We start from the raw sequence: 16,497 nt of genomic DNA, 5'->3' as shown, positions 1-16,497 counted from the left end.
CCCTGACAGTCCCCTCGACCTATGCTGTCCCCTGTGCTGCTGTCACAGGCTGTTTCTGCAACCTCAAGAGCGGGAGCCAGAGGCCAGACCTCCACTGGGCAGCAGCTCCACCGTTCCTCATCCTGGCCACCTGCTTCACTCCATCTGGGTCTCTATCCTTTTCCTGCTGTTGACTTTCCATCCCTACCCCTCCTCCTGCTCTTCTCTGGTCCTTCCTCTGCAGGGAAGAGGTGGCTCAAGGGCTCTTGTTGAACTCAAGGGCTATTCTCTAAAGAAGCAAATCCTGGATCTTCTGCACCCTGCTCTGGTGCCAGTCAGTGATGACTTTGAAAACAGGATCTATAGAAGAAATTGGGATGCATGGTGCTCTGTTCCCAGACTACACGCTGTTCACATCCTGGGAATAGATTCACATCCCAGTTGGCAGGTTGGTGCTTAGGGGAAACTGTCTATGTTCCTGAGCTTGTCTTTTTCTCCCCTGCCCCTCAGTGTTTGGGATCAAACCCAGGGCTTTGCATGCTAGCCTAGTGCTCTGCTACTGAGCTACACCCCTAGCCCTTTTAATTTTATTTTAAGACAGGGTCTCACTAAGTGGTCCAGGCTGGTCTCAAACTTGCAATCCTCCTGCCTCAGACTCCCAGGTAACTGGGATTACAGGTGTGCACCAGCAAGCTTGTCCTTCCTGATTATAAAGTAATTATAGCAAACACCAATATAATGCCAAGTGACAGGCACTATGAGAAAATCCTGTTATTGTCATTCCATCTTCAGCTGATGAAATTGAAGTACCAAGGGGCTATACAGTGTGCACAAGTCACATAACCAATAGGCAGCACAATCAGGCTTGGAACCCAGGCAACATGACGCTAGGTGTGTCTCTCCTGGAACAGCCAGAGGGTCAAAGATCAGAGTTTAAATCCTGACAGTGTAATTAACTGATAGCTTGAGTTATCTTACCCTTTTTGGGCTTTTGTCTATGTTTTCTTGTTTATTGGACCACACTGGGGACCTGGGGGACTTTACAAGTCAGGCGTCCCTGGAAATTGTGTGCAAAATTGCTTTTTCCTGAGGGAGTATCCATAAAGCCAGATAGCTATGAATAACTAGACCAGTTGACCTCAAGTCTTTGAATCTTTGAGGGTCAAAAAAACCAAGTTCTGTTGAAGGCAACACACATCCAAAGTAATAATGCATACTTGAATTAAATGACTGTAGAACATTTGCCAAGTTATCTACTTGTGTTTGTTCTTTTCAAAGGAAGAAGCAGGGTGTGTTTAGTTAGATCAATAAAAGTGACAAAACAGGGCTGGGGACATCGAGTAGTGGTAGAGTGTTTGCCTAGCATATGTGAGGCCCTGGGTTTGATTCCCAGTAGGCACAAACTCGAGAAATATGACAAAACAGTATCTCAGTGAGAATTGAAAAATATTTGTACCACATAATGACATTTTGGTCAACAAAGGGCCACAAACAAGACAGTGGTCTCTTAAGATCATAACGGAGCTGAAAAACCCCTATCACCTAGTAATGCTATGGCTTCTCTCACATCTTAGCACAACACATTACTTGTGTTTGTGGTGATGCTGTTGTAAACAAACCTACTATGCTAATACAACTACCAGTTGTATATGAGTATTGCACATGCTATTGTGTACAGTGTATACTTGATAATGATAGTAAATGACTAGGTTACTGGTTTATGGATTTACTACACTTTTTCTGTTATTTTAGAGTATTTCTTCTACTTAGAAATCAACGTTGAGGGCTGGTGATGTAGCTTGGGGTAAAGCACTTGCCTAGCATGTGTGAGGCCCTGTGCTGCAATCTACAGCAGGGCAAAAAAATAATTACTTAGTTAAAAATTTAAAAAATGTCACCATAAAACAGTTAGCAGTGTTGTGCCAGGAGCAGCCTCATGCATCTGCTGTTTGCTGCATTTCTTGGTTACACTGAGAGGCCAGGTTGAGCTATTGGTCTACACTCTGTAGTTTTGTTAAATGTGTTGCACAAAATTCACAGAACAATGAAATCACCCAGTGACTCATTTCTCAGGACATGTGCCCACTTTTGAGTAATGAATGACTGCACTTGTGACTCCATTAAAAACCCTTGAACACTAAACCTGTGCTGCTGCAAAAAGGAGAGCCCGGACCAGTATGGGGGGCCCAGGAGACCCTGAACTTCCTCCTGGGTAGACCTGCCAAGGATGGGGATGGGGGCAGCCCCAGGAGTAAGGCAAGGAGTGTCTAGGACATACTGGCTTTCTTGCGGCTCCCCCTGTGGGTGAGCTCATGAGAATCCCACCCAAGCCAAGGTGCAGCAGGCAAGCTCTCATTGGAGATAGCACCCAGAAGGAGAAGAGGAGTGGCTAGCAGGTTTGGGGTGCCACAGAGATGTGGGAACTAGATGTTGAGCTGTTTACACCCCCTCAGGTTTAAGAAACCTAGTCCAGTGTGCTCTCCACTGGGGTCCTTAGAGTTTTCCAAGATTCAGGCATAGTTTTACTAATAGAAGTACTTTAAACGACGACGCCTACTACTACTACTACTACTACTACACACACACACACACACACACACACACACACACACACACACACACATATATATTTGTACCAAGGATTAAACCCAGTGGTGCTTAATTAGTGAACGACATCCCTGGGCCTTTTTATATTTTATTTAGAGACAGGGTCTCACTGAGTTGCTTTAGTACTTCACTAAGTTGCTGAGGCTGGCTTTGATCTCAGGATCCTCCTGTCTCAGCTTCCTGAGTCACTGGGATTACAGGTGTGCACCCCTGTATTACAAGCAGGCTCAGAAAATTCTTGTGCAAATGGAATGGGAGCAATCTTCTCAGAGGAAGAAAATAGGATTAGAAAGTGCCCAGACATGGGCTCCGGCCTCCATGCAGACTCTAAATTCAGGCTATATATGAGAAACTCGGTGTGTGTGTATGCGTGTGTGTGTGAATAATAATGATCAAAATGATAGGTGATACTAGTGAATGACTATGTCAACATTTCTGTGTCCCAGGAATTGTACTACACATTTTGTAGGTATTGTCTTTATTTTCATTCACCCATCAACTCTGATATAAACATTACTGGCCCCAGTTTGCAAATGTAGTAAAAGAGGCTCAGAGAGTAAGACTCAAGGATACACAGTGAATGTCAGAACAGGATTCCAACTGGGTCCGTCTGACTAGGGTCTCTGTGTACCTCACCAAGACCCCATCTGACTCATTGGACAGCTGGAGTTGGGAAGGCACTGGGCCAGGAGTGAGAGAGGCCACAGTTGGCATCCTGATCCCCTTCCTCATAAATGGGGTAAATCCCTTAGCCCCTCTCACTTTCACCTCCCACTCCTGTCTTTCTCTGGGCAGTTTGTGAATACCAATAATAATAAAAAAGAAAGAGCTTTTCCCTCTGTGTCCTGCTGAGATGCCCAGAGACAGGGGTTGTGGTGGTAGAGATGTAAAAGAGGCTTGCATAAGGGGCATGTCCTAAAGGACAGGAAACTGTGAGGCTGGTGGGAGGTGAGGGGTGGTTAGAAGAGACTGTGAGTTTTTTCCCCCTACATTCTAATTTTCTTCTCATTCCAGCTTCACCCCTTCTCTTCCCTTCCCTACTGAAATTCCAACAGTTCTTCAAGACATGTCCTCTGCCATCCCTGATACAGGACCTACCTCCTTGTCTCTGGTTATGGATACTAGCTTGTCTATCTGTTTCATCTCAATTTGTCCCTATCCAACCACAGGTGCGGGTGATTTGAGAGCAAGCTGTCTGTTACAGTTTGGATCTTGACTGTCCCCCAAAGACCCAAGTGCTAAAGACCTAGTCCCCAGTCATGGCACTATTGGGAGGTGGTGGAATCTTTAGGAGGCCTGGTGGAAAGAGTTAGGGTATTGGGGGCATGCCCTTAAAGGGGATATTAGGGCACTGGCCTCTTCCTTGCTTTTTAGCTGTCATGGGGTATAGGCCTTTTTTGCCATGTGCCACTACAGGCCCAAAACAATAGGACCAAATGACCATGGACTCAAACCTCTGAAACTATGAGCCAAAATAAACCTTTCCTCCTTATAAGCTGTTATCTCAGGTAGTTTGTCACAGTTACAGAATGCTGAGTAACACAACACTGTTGCACATCAGTCGCCCTCTGTATTTCTGAAAGGACACATGTGCTTTGGGCCTGGGAGGCAGTGAAGTACTGTGGTTTGCAGTAATGGGCATTCAAATGTTGGCTGACCTGAGTGAATGTGAAGGGATGCATATTTGAGACAATTAAGCAGTATTTTAGGAATCACCCCTGTCCATGGACACACAACACCCCAGAAACCAAGGGCCACAGCAATGATCATTTTCTTTTGATTATAAGGAAAACTTATAATTACATAACTATGCATGGATATGCTTTCTTTTTTTAAGAAAACAGGCTATTACAGATAAAGCAGACTTTCTTACCCACCATGCCTGTTCCTGTGCCATGGCTATTTTAAACCGGGGCGTGTGTGCAGGCACATTCTGGTTAGCACAAAAGCTTGTCCCCATTCCCATTACAACCAGGAATCAGCACTGTGGGCTTGCATGATTGCATCACTGTCACCCATCCTTGACCCGTTGCCAACCCTCTCCGCTAAAACCCTGCTCCATAAAAAAGGGAGATGAGACATGCTCTGTTATGGGCTTAAAATTCCTTTCTAGGACACTGCCGCTACTGGCCTGGCAGTTGTCAGGAGTTTCCGGCAATCTCTTTGTGTTAGCCCTGTGGGTCAGGGAAGGGGGGGTGAAGGTTGTCACAGGGAACCAATCCTGCAGACGTGATCTGCCCTGGCTACACCCTGTAGCACCTTTCTCTGGAACCAGGAACTCTGGGCTGCACTAGGAAGCAGGAGTCCTAATTACATATCTCGATGCATTGCTTTGAAGATAAAAATAGAAATTTAGTGTGAAAGCTGCCCAACGTCATGAAAGATAGGAGAGAATGTTCAAAGATTGTTTCAATAGTTGGCCTTGAGAAGGATCTTATTTAGGCTTCATTCTTTCAAGTGATCACTATGCTAAGGAAAATGATGTCATGACAGAGATATTTCACTTCCCAGACAGAAATTACATGGTGGAATTGTACACACTTTTGTTGGCTGTGGCTTTGGAAGGATCCTGTGGTCAGAGTGGGCCTGAGTTCTGGGAGACGTGATCATATAGATTTTGCAGACTCCCTAAGTACAACGTATTTGAGTGGGAGTTTGTTTTTCAGACCACATGCAATTGCATCAAATGACTAGTCTCTGGATGGAATTCAAGCCTGGGGGTATCTGTGATTGTGTTTGGGGCAAGCTCCAGGCCTGAATGGGCAGCAATGTCAGGGAATGTCCTAAAGCTCCTGCTTAGTTGGCAAGTGAAGGGGAGGAATCTTGTCATTAAACTGATGGGCAACCTTGTCATTAAAGCTCCATGGCATTCTCTCTGTGTCGGTGGTCACCAGTACTTTTTCCTTCCTTTACTCCTGTGGGAAGTTTGTTTTCAAACGTTCATAGTCTTTCTCCTGGTTAATGCACCCCCTCACCAACTCCATTACCAACCCTCAGTCCTACCCAATCAGCAATCCCAACCCAAGTGACAAGGGTCATTTCAGGGTCCCTCTGAAGGGCCTTCTCTCTCTCTCACATGATGCTTTTGTTCTTATTTTTGTTTATTTATTTGTATTTGTTGTTTATTTAGTTGTTTATTGTAGTGCCAAGGATAGAGCCCAGGGACTTGTGCAGGCCAGGCATGAGCTCTACCACTGAGCTACACCCCCAGCTCAGGTAATGATCGCTTTCAGATCTCACTCATACCATGACCACCTTGGTTGCTGCCAAATATCATGGAACACAAGGTAAATGACCATGTATATCATATTTTTGTTGTCCTTCTTTGGGGAGATTATGAAAGAGAAATATTCAGGTTTGGAGAGTGTTTTCACTGTAATAAATAGGGGTAAACTTACTTGTGTATGGTGGAATCCTGGAGGTCAAGCAGTCACTTGGACTCTCATTTTAGAGAATGATTAGTGTCTTTTAATTTTTTTTTAATGGAAACTCATGTATATTTGTGTGTTGAAGCATAACATCTTCTTCCATTCTTTGTCTCTATGAGTGTTTCTTTTTACCCTGACCTTGACTTCTGGTGCTCTTTCCTACAATCGCTTCCATTGGCTCCAAGATCTTCTTATACTTGTCTCTTCCCAATTTTCCATTCATGAGGTCATGTTGGTAACTTGAAATTGGCTGTAGTGGGAGTATTTACACCATGAAAATTGGAAAAATACTATAAACCAGGCCACCACTTCCCAGAGAGCTGGTAGTTAAACATTTAGCAGCACACCACTGCCTTTCCATCATGGCTCTGTGCAGAAGGCCAGGGGGGGGAAAAAGACAAGGCTAAAGAAAAAGTTTACTGCTCCTTAATAATTGTCATGAGAATATAAGAAGTTCTGAGGGATGTTAGAAGAGTCAATGCTTGCTTTGACATGTGAACTTATTTCTTCCATATAAGTGAATCAAGGAAAGAATGTGATTTGTTAGAACACTTGGTTGAGGAAAGAATATGATGCCAAGCTAAATTGGCAGGATGCTATTTCACAAAGCAGAGGGCATGGTCTGGGTTGAATTATTATGTTCTTAAATACAAGAGTAGGTGTAGCTTACCATATTCATCACTTGTATTTGTTTACTAATTAATGTAATTGATAGTCAAATGACCTGTATACATCTGGCTCAGGGGTTATGGTCACAAACAAAATAAATTCCAGCATTTCATGTGTTCACATACCAAGATATAGTCTCACCCATGCAGGCGAGTAGAAAGATGCATTTTTATTGGAGTGTTGTGTGTGGGGGAAGTGGTCAGATCAGACCACCTTCATGGAAAGGTAAGACCTAAGTGTGAGTGTGTGTGTGTGTGTGTGTGTGTGAGTTGCATGTTGGGGGTAAGGGTGCAGTGAGATAGGAAGGACACTCCAGGCTGAAGATATATGAAGATGGAATAGCATATTATATTATGTAGACACATACAAGTTGTTTCTTATAGGTACGGCAAGCAACTGGAATGGAAGATCCATTCCTTTTTCCCCAGAAAGCAAGAAGTTGGGGAAGCTGCTTCCAATTCCATATTTTATTTGAGGAGTGTAGTATGTTAATAAATATTCATTTTCTTATTTTTATTTTTTAATATATTGTTTAGTTGTAGGTGGACACAATACCTTTATTTTATTTTTATGTGGTGCCAAGGATTGAACCCAGGGCCTCACGTCTGTTGTGTGAGCATGCTACTACTGAGCCACCACCCCAGCTTGTGTTAATATTTATATAATTTTAATATGGTTGACTTAAGGTCTGCCACATTATTGTCATTTTTCCTGTATGTCCTCTAGTTTTTGTTCCTTTGTTCTTCCTTTCTTGACTTCTTTTGGATTCTTTGGATATTTTTGAGAATTCCATTTTAATTGATTCTAAGTATTGAATGATGCTACTCCTTTCTTTTAAATGTTGACTCCCCACAGAATCTTCTTTTTTCTCTTCAGTGATTTCAGGTAGTTTTTTTTGTACTTTTCCCAGAACATATAGTTATTGTTTATGGATGGAAATGTAACAATGACTGCAATGCCTGGGGAGGGACTTGGAGATGAGCAACTCTCGAGGACACTTTTCAAGAGGAATTTGGCTTTGAAGAGTAGACAGAAGGTAATAGGGTCACTCATGGGCTATGGTGCTGGATCCAGCGGGAGTTTTTAAAGCTGGGAGACACCTGAGCAAATTTTCATGCTGAAGATAGATAAAGTTAAAAAGTCAATAGAAAGAACATGTAATAGATACAATGAAGGACTGGAGTCAAAGATGGAGGTCAAATGCAAGTCGTCATGTTGAATAGTAAGACCTTAAGTTCCTTGTCTCCATCCATTTCTCAGGTTTGTATCAGTCAGGCAGGCATTGGCAAGATCCTTCTCTGAGCAGCTCAAGAGAGTAGATCCACAGTTACTGACACTTGGAAGTCTCTCAATGACAAAAGTTAATACCCCAACAGTGAGTGAGCAAACTCACCCTAGCACTGCTTCCTGACACCAAAGATGACTATACATTGAAAAGTCTCTAGTGAGCACTAGAAGAGCAAGCAGGAAATACACATCAAATACAGCTCCATTTGTACTTTGGGTTCCACATCCATGGATACAGCTAATCATGGATAAAAGTATTTGGGGAGCCTGGCACAGTGGCGCAAGTCTGTAACCCCAGTGGCTCTGGAGGTTGAGACAGGAGGATCCTGAGTTCAAAGCCAGCCTCAGCAATGGCGAGGCACTAAGCAACTCAGTGAGACCCTGTATCTAAATAAAATACAAAATAGGGCTGGGGATGTGGCTCAGTGGTCAAGTGCCTCTGAGTTCAGTCCCCCAAAAACTGTATTTGGGGAAAAACTGCATCTGTACTGAACATGTAGACTTTTCTCCTTATTGTTATTCCCTAAGCAATATAGAATAACAACTATTTACAAAGCATTTACACTGTATCAGGTATTATACGTAATCTAGAGATGACTTAAAGTACATAGGAGGCTATGTATAGGTTATATGCAAATACAATAAACTACATTTAAAATAAAGGATTTGAGCATGTGAGGATTTCGTTATCTATAGGAGGTGTTAGGATCAATCCCCTATAGGTGCCAAGAGACGACTAAAAAAACATTTTAGAGGAAGCAAAGACAGGGATAGGAAAAAACTTACAGAAAAAAAAAAAAACTTAATTGCCATACACAACAATTAATATCCTCAGAGAAATGAGGTATTACAAAGAAAACCCCCAATATTGTGTAAAAGCAAACAACAACAAAAGCAAGTTTGAAGCCAGGTGTGAAAAAAAAAAAATCAGGTGAACATATGTCATGGTTTGGATCTTAAATATCCTCCAAAGGCTTATGTATTGAAGGCTTGGCCCCCAGCTGATGGGAGGTTCTGCAGCCTTTAGGAGCTGGGGTCAGTGAAAGAAAGTTAAGTTATTGGGGACATGCCATTAAAGGAGGTATTGGGACTCTAGCCCCTTCTTCTCTCTTTATTTTCCAGTCACCATGGGGTGAACATCTTTGCTGCACTGTAAGCTCCCCACCATTTTGCCTTACCACACATCCAAAATCAACAGAGTCAACTGACTATGGACTGAAACCTCTGAAATTGTGAGCCAAAACAAATCTTTCCTCCTTGTAAGTTGGTTATGTCAGGTATCTTGTCATAGCAATGAAATGCTGACTAATACAGTATGATTCTCTACCTGGAATTCTATACCTACTCAAAGTATCAGGTCATTCAGATTGGCCTCATGAACCCTGCTTCTGGGAAGCTACTGAAGGATATTGTCCATCAAGATGAGGTCATAAACCAAGAAAGAGTATGGCCCACCAATTAGGGAATCCATCAAAAACAGAGACAAAGGGAATTTTCAGGATGATAGCAAGAGAAATCTCAGGGGACAGCTGTACAAGCAAGTCTAGTGAATGAGCATTTTGGATTGCAGAAGAGTGGAAGATCTGAGAAGAGACTCATTTACTTTTAGTTAGAAAGGGAAACTGACAAATTATTTTATGTGTCTGATCATGTGGAAAATGGTCAGAGACCATTTGAAAATGCAAAGAGAGTTTGGGAAGTAAAAGGTACTTTAAAACATTAAGGCAATGGAAAATGAGCAGTAGCTCTAAGAAAAATTAAAAGCTAGAAAAGAAGTGATATTTAATTATAGTGCCTGGTTCAACATCTTGTTGTCCTAATAATTTAGATACCAGTTTAACCAAAATGTTGATATTCAATATTGAGAAGATAAAGAAAAAGAAAGGAGAAATGTGCAGATCTTTTACAATGGGAAATCAAGGAAATGTTTTTAATATTGAGAAGAAATTAACTCATTTATTTGATTTAGAAATGTGGAGGTAATTGCTGGAAGAACGTATTGGAAGTACTGTTCCAAGCGCTGCCTTGGGGGAATGAGTGGGCAGAGGTGGGGTGGGCAGGATGACTCATTAGTTGTTGAAATAATCTGTTTAGTGCTGTTGAACATCTCATTCTTGGGGCCCTCCCAACCCTTTCAAGTGGTACAAGGGTCAGGGAAAACAGAAGAGATCGTAGGCTGCCACAATGACCACCGTTACCAGCCAGATGGGATATGTCACTAGGAAAATGAGCTCTGTCTTTCGTTACAGGGTCACTTGCATGTAGGGATGCTGACAGGAAAAGCAAGTGAGGCAATGCCACACTGGCCTATTTGACCTCACCAGTAGCCTACTTGGCAGAAAGAAACACCAAGTTTCAGAGCAATAAAAAAATTCTAGAACATGAGGTTGAGAACACTCAAATTTTTGTACCATCCAAAGTTTTACCTCTGTGTCTCCCTTCTCCCCATGCCTGCATTCTTCCAGGGCCTTCTATACTATTCCCAGGGCAGATGACAAATACTGCATCTATCAATTTGTGAATTAGTCCAAATATCCATCCTTTTGGAATTTTAACAAGAGAAGTCATTTTAGCATGCTTGGAAACCTTACCTTCTGTTTGCATAATTTCCTTTCTGTTGCAATTTCTTCTTGATTGTTTTTTGTACAGTTGCATACAGATCATAGTTAATTAACCACAACTAGACTATTTACTTACATCTTGTAAATGACAGATGGGGTTTGGGGAATATCTTCTCTGCTATCCTTGTATTTTTTTATTTTAACTTGTCTAAAGGTAGACCTGATTTTCATGTTCCCATTCTATTCCTTTTAAATAAAATTTGATATTCCAGTTTACCTTTATTTTTGAGCTAGTCCCCTCATTTGGTGCATTTAAGTAAAAATATTGCTATGAAAAATTTTAAAATTAAAAACAAAAAATGTAATTAATATCTGCTTACCAATTACTCAGCTTTAGAATATTACATTAGGGAAAAAAAAAACAGTTTATGTTATCCCTTTCTGTTTCTCTGTCCTCTCATTTTTAACTACTCTCCTGAACTTAGAGTTTATGATTTCCTCGCATGGTTTAAAAAATTGATTACATATATATGGGTCTGTATACAGTGTTGAATGTAGTTGGATTTAAATGTGTACATCTCTGTGCATCTTGCTTCCCCTCAGTTTTATGTTTTTGAGATTTATTCACATTCAAACCTATAGCTCTAGTCTATTAATTTGAATTGCTATAAGATATCCAATCATCTCACTGTGTATGAAGTTGTTAATCCATTCTCCTGTGAATTATGGTTTAGGATTTTACATTTTTTTGGTCATTCAAAACAATGCCAAAATGAAACGTCTTCAGAAAAATTGACATTAATATACTTGGAAAGATGTTGGAAAAATGATATTTCCTGAAACAAGAGAATGCTATAAAAAGACTAAAGAACAAAAAGTCACTCATAGAAATTAGAAGCATAATAACTGAAATAAAAATAATTTGATAGATATTTTGGAAGATAAAGCTGAGAAAACTGTCTTTAAAAAAAGACAGACAAAAATGAGAAACAGGAGAGAAACGATGTATTTTTTTATTCAGTTGTGGTTGGGGACGGGAATTGATTTTAAGGAACTGGTTCATGTGATTGAGGGGCTGGCATATCCAAAACTTCCAGGGCAGTTCTACAGCCTGGAAATTCCAGCAGGGGGCGATGCTGCAATCTTGAGTCTGAGGATTGGGCATAGAATTTCTCTTTCTTTGGGAAACCTCAGTCTTTTCTCTTAATGAGTTAGGGAGGATAATGTGCTTTACTCAAAGTCTACTTATTTAAATGCCTATTTTATCTAGATCTCCTAGACATGTTTTACCAAATAACTGGGCACCAAAGCCCATCCAAACTGACACAAAATTGACCATTGCATTCCCTGAGGGAATGATATTGATATCACTAGTCAGAGTTTAAAATAAACAGTCTTGAATATTCTTAAAAAGCTAAAGAGGGCTGGGACTGTAACTCAGTAGTAGAGCACTTGCCTAGCACATGTGAGGCACTGAATTTGATCCTTAGCACCACATTAAAATAAAATAAAATAAAAGTATTGTGTCCATTTACAACTAAAGAAGAAAAAAAGCTGAAGGAAACCTGGATAAAGAACTAAAGAAACCTAGAGAATGATGTCTCAACAAATGGAGACTATCAATAGTTACAGAGGGCTGTGGCTCAGTAGTAGAGTGCTTGCCTGGCATATGTGAAGCATGGGGTTCGATTTTTGGCACCACATATATAAATAAATAAATAAATAAATAAATAAATAAATAAATAAATAAATAAATAAAACAAAGGTCCATTGAAAACTAAAAAATATTTTTAAATATAGTCACAGAAATTATAAAAAGGAACCAAATAGAAATTTTGGAGCTGAAAGTACAACTGAAAATGAGAAATTCACCAGTTGCTTTCAATAGCAAATTACAGTAGACAGGAGAAAGAAATGAGGGCACTCAAGGGTAGATGAATTGAAAATATCCACTCTGAGGAAGAGAAATACAGATAAAGAAAAATACAGATGAAGACCATAAGACTACTTGAAAAAATAATGGCCAACCCCTTCCCAAATTTGATTTTAAAGAACCTGAATCGACACATCCAAGAACCCCAAAGAAGAACTCAAAGAAACCCATAATTTTTATCTTAGAATGTTTTTATTTCTCCTTCATTTTTTGCTTCTCTGGGACTATACTCTCTATTAAAGTAGTTCCCTGTGTTTCCTTGGGTTCCATTTTCTAGGCAATCTGAGTGTCCTTGTTCATGTGGGCTGCTATGACAAAATGCCTTACACTTGGAAATTTATGAACAACAGAAAGTTATTGCTCACAGTTTTGAGGCTGAGAAGTCCAAGATCAAGGCAACAATTGAATCCATGTCTAGTGAGGGCTTGTTCTGCTTCAAAGATGACACCTTCTTGCTGGGTCCTCCCATTGTGGAAAGGGTGAGGCAGTTCTCGGAGCCTCTTGCATAAGGGCACTCGTCCCATTCAAGAAAGTGGAGCCCTCGTGACTTGATAACTTTCCCAAAGCCCAGTTCATTAATACCATAACTCTGGACATCAGATTCCAACATAGGAATTTTAGAAGGACACAGACATTCAGACCGTAGCATTGAGCTACAAAATAAAGGAAAAAGAAGCTATTACAATCTGCAGGTACACAAGTATACATTTAGATAATCATAAAGAATCTACACTTAAATTATTTAAAAAATTTAAGTGGCTTTAGCAAGATTTCTGGAGGCCAAAAATAGGCCAAATATTCTTTTTCGTTAGAAGTCAAATGTAACCAGATTGCTGGGTGTGGTGGCGAATGCCTATAATCTCAATGATGTGGGGATACTGAGACAGGAGGATTGCATGTTTGAGGCCAGCCTCAGAAACTTAGCCTCAGAAACTTGTCTCATAAAATGAAAAGGTCTAGGAATGTAGCTTGCTGGTAGAATTCCTGAGTTCAATCACCAAAAAAAAAAAAAAAAAAAAAAAAAAAGCATTAAATAGAATGATGAGGTTAATTTGTGTAATGGCAAAAATTATTGTCATCATTATACAGATGATATTATAGTCATGAGCCTTTACATAGAAATTTTTATGTAGCAAAATACAAAATGTTGATAGAAATGCAACTGAAGCGGAATACTTCAGTACATTTCAAGACACTTCTCTCAGACTAAAAATGAATAATACAGTCAATAAGTTCGATTTAAGGGATGAATATTTAGAATGTGTACCTCTCAAATAGAGAAAATACATTGAAAAATGCCCATGGAACCTCTCTATAAAAATCAATCATGTACATGCCTTCCCTATGACCCAGCAATTCCATTTCCAGACGTATACCTGGCAGAAATACAAACACGACCCCACCAATGAGTGTACTACAATGTTTACAGCAGCATTTTTTGTAAAAGTTCCCAACAGGAGCTGGCACGGGTGATGCACACCTGTAATCCCAGAGACTGAGGAGGCTGAGGCAGGAGGACTGTGAGTTCAAGGCCAGTCTCAGCAACTTAGGAAGACCCTGTCCTAAAATAAAAATAAAAAGGGCTGGGGATGTGGCTCAGTGGTAGAGCACCCATGGATTCAATCCCCAGCACACCCCTGTCCTGTCAAAAAATTTTAAAAAAGATTCTATAACATAGGTAAACTTTGAAAGCAATATGCTTATTGAAAGAAGACAGTTACAAAACACCACATAGCATATTATCTCATTTATATGAAATGTCCAGGATAGGCAAATCTGTAGATATAAGGTAGATTAGTGGTTTCCAGGGGCTGAATGGGGGTTGAAGGGAGTTGGGATGGTAACTGCTAATGGGTTTGTGGTTTCTTTTTTTTTTTTTTTTTTTGTTCGTGGTTTCTTTTAGACTATTTTATGTTCAAAATTGATTGTGGTGATGGTTGCACAATTCTGTGAATATACTAAAAACCATTGACTGTTTCCTTTAGTCAGGTGAACTGTGTAGTATGTTAATACTATCTGAATAAACTAATACATAATATTTACATATATAAAATATGACCTCGAAAAAACATAATTACACAATAATTTTATATGTATAATAAATCATATATTTTATATGCACATTATAATGCATATTTTGTTATGATTTTATATTTTATGTAAAGATGTAATTATATATGCACACATATAAAAATAAAACATAGGTGGTTGGATATGGAAAATTGGTGCTCAACATCCATTCCACCCTCCCCCAACGTGCTTCCTCCACTGCATTTTCCCTTGCAGTAGGATTTCAGATGTCCTCTGCTGACAATCGAAGGCCATGCAAGAAATTTGCAAGAAAGGCAGAAGGCAGAGTCTGGGCATCCCTCTTTTTTCTGTTGGCTTGAGTTTTCCTGAGTACAGCATCAGCAGAGGTACCGGTGTCTAGTCACTAGCTTTATCATGACACGTGCACAGAGCTTTTCCTTTATTCCTTCTTTTCTTTTGGCTTTCTTTATTGTTGTGACTCTACCTGCAGCCATATCTACCCCTCTGCATCCTCACCCATCCCTGCCCACAGCACCACAGCTCCTTCCTGTCAAGGGTGAGTCCATTCAACACTCCATTACTTTCCTCCATAGCATTCCTACTTCTTTTTCTTTTTCTTTTCTTTTCTTTTTTTTTTTTTTACTGTCCATTGCTTCCCCTGTGACATATAAAAATGTGCATGTCTCCTCCATTATAAAAGCAAACAAACTACCACCACCACCAACAAAAAGTCCTTTGACTCTCTAGCCATTTTAAGTCCACCTCATTTTTTCCCCCCTTAAAATCAAACACATGAAAAGAACAGTCTAGTCTAGGAATGCTTCTCTGCATCACCTCCCACTCTCTCCTCACCTTGCTGCAAGGTGGCTTCTGCCATCACTCCAGTGAACTACAGGGACCATCTGACAATAACCTTGTTGCCCAGATTCCATTTGTTTATAATAAAAAATAAATAAATTTTAAAAAACTGGTGTTTCCCAGGGCTCTACTAGAGGTTCTGCTCTTTTCAGAGTGTATCTTCTCCCTTTAGGAATCGTTGTCAGATGACTTCTACCTCTCCGTTTCCAGTGGGTCCACTCTCCTGAACTCTAGAGGATATTAATTGTCTGACAGCAGGTGACCCTGATCTAACCAATCAAAAGTGAACTTTCACTGGCTTGTGTTCTTCACCTCCACCCACCTCCATCTCCCAGATACATCTTCTCTTAGTCAGAAATCTGGAAGTCACATTGGCCTGTCCTTCTCCCTTCCATCTTTATTCACTGAGTGTGTTTGTTATGCATCTACTATATGTAAGACACCATTCCAACACTGAACCAAAAATGGTCTCTGCTCTAATAGAGTTTATACTCTAATGGGGGAAAGAAGATGCTAACAATACACAGTTATGCTTTATCAGGCTATGAGAGGAGTCCGAAAAATAAAACCTGGAAAGTGGCTGTGAGTTACGCATGGGGATGCTATTTGTACAAGGCAAACAGAAAAGGTCTTCTCATAAGATGGCATTATTCAGAGATCTGAAGGAAGTGAGGAAGCCAACCATGTGGATATCTGTGGAGAGAGTGTTCTAGGATGAAGCAACAGTACTCGCAAAGGTCCTGTGGTGGCAGCAGCCATGGCAGGCTGAGCAAGGAGCAACAGCTGCAGTAGAGTGGACTGTGGGATTGGGAGGCCAAATCATGGGGTGCTGTGCCTATTTTAAGGACCATGACTTTGGGGCACATGGGGTGGAAAACCAGGAGAGGATTTTAGCAGAGAAGTGGCATGATGTGGTTTGTTTGAAAAGGTTATTTCTGGGGGCCATGCTGTGGATACCCTGAAGGGAGGTAGGTGTGGGAGCGGGGAGATCAATTTGAAATCCAGGGACAATGAATGTGATCACATTGGTCCCAGTGGAAGTGATGAGAGTAGTTCCATTATGGATATATATATATAGAGAGAGAGAGAGAGAAGGCAGAGCCCAGAGGATTGCTGGTGGGTTGGGTGTCTGGGTGTTCAAAAG

The sequence above is a fragment of the Sciurus vulgaris genome (genome assembly GCF_902686455.1).
Source record: "Sciurus vulgaris genome assembly, chromosome: 3".
Classification (NCBI taxonomy): Eukaryota; Metazoa; Chordata; class Mammalia; order Rodentia; family Sciuridae; genus Sciurus; species Sciurus vulgaris.
This window is presented reverse-complemented; position numbering follows the sequence as displayed.